Here is a 1,742-nt window from a genome sequence, read left to right as displayed (position 1 = left end):
ATCCATTCATCTATTGAAGGGCATCTAGGTTGGTTCCACAGTCTTGCTATTGTGAACTGTGCTGCTATGAACATCGATGTAGCAGTGTCCCTGTAGCATGCATATGGGGTGCTTTCTATATTTAAATGAAAAGAAGCTTGGTGAACCCAGAAGACTATTTTGTCAAGGGATAACAAGAATTCCTTGGGGCTGGGGATATAGTTCAGTTGGTAGAGCGTTTGCCTCACATGCACAGGGCCCTGGGTTCAGTCCCTAGCAACACACACACACACACGAATTTCTTGAGCCACTAGATATACGACCTTTGGCTGGTTTTCTTTTTGAGCTTCATCCATAAGATGGAAAAAATAAAACCTGCCTCATAGGATGATTCTAAGGTTAAAACAAGATAACACGTAAGCCTTCTAAAGGAGTACCAAGCACTAGTAAACTATTAGATACTCTCATTATTACTGACTCAAAGGAATGATGAGTTTTTTGGACTCCCTTCCTAGTGGTAATAGTTTAAGTAGAACAGGCCAAATTAAACAACACTGAGCATTACACAAGGACTTTTCTAACTGCTCCTTCCCACCCCACCTTTGGTCTTAGTAGAGACCAAGTTTTATGAGGGCCTCAACTTCTCAAATAAGACTCTCCAGGAAGAGATTAATACAAGAAAAAAAATGGATGGCTTTTGCTTATATTATGCCAATATTAAGGATTACAACAGAATATCAGAGTTCTGTATCACAGTCAAGGGTCAAAGGGCTGCAGTTGTGACTCAGTTGGTGGAGTGCCTAGCATGTGTGAGGCACTGGGTTTGATCCTCAGCACCACATAAAAATAAATAAATAAAACAAAGACATTGTGTCCATCTACAACCATAAATAAATAATTAAGTCAATACATGGCTGGGGTTGTGGCTCAGTGATAGAGTGCTTGCCTAACATGCATGAGACACTGGGTTCGATCCTGGGAATCACATAAAAATAAACAATAAAATAAAGATATTGTGTCCATCTACACCTACAAAAAAAAAAAAAGTCAATACAGGGGCTTGGGTGGAGCTTGGTGGTACAGAGTTTGACTAGTATGTGTGAAGTCTTAAATATGGGCTCCTATACCACACATACACAGAATCAATACAATATTTTAATATTAATCTCAAAGGGACCGTTATCTGGATTACAGCATATCTTTTCAAAAACACACAGTCAGGGCATGGTAGTACATGACTGTAGCGCCAGAACTCAGGAGGCTGAGGCGAGAGGACCACATGAGCCCAGGAATTCGAAACCAGCCTGGGCTATGACAAGACACAATCTCAAAACAACAACAACAACAAAAAAAAAAACAAAAAAAAAAAACACCTTTTCATCTTAAAGACCCAAGGCAAATGTCATCAATTCTAAAAAGCCTTCCTTAACTCTTCTGATCTGAAGCCATTTCTCCTTCTCCAAAAGTGCCAAAGAGGTATACTTCTTTTATGGCAGCTACTACATTCTATTTTGTAACACAGCCTTTTAGGATATAAAACTCTTTTGAGTACAGGAACTGAAAAACAAAATATCTCTAAACCTGACAGAAGTGGTAGTAGTAACAGCAGCTATCTGGAGCCAAGCCTGGGATTCTTAAAACTTCTTTGCATCCTATAATGTTTGCTCAATAAATAGTTGTTACATTCCTAAAATGTACCATTTACTTAGTCACATTTTCTTGAGTATCTCTAATCGTCAAAAGAATTCTGCAAGTAGTGGTAT

This window comes from Marmota marmota, unplaced genomic scaffold (assembly GCF_001458135.2).
Source record: "Marmota marmota marmota unplaced genomic scaffold, marMar, whole genome shotgun sequence".
Lineage (NCBI taxonomy): Eukaryota > Metazoa > Chordata > Mammalia > Rodentia > Sciuridae > Marmota > Marmota marmota.
This window is presented reverse-complemented; position numbering follows the sequence as displayed.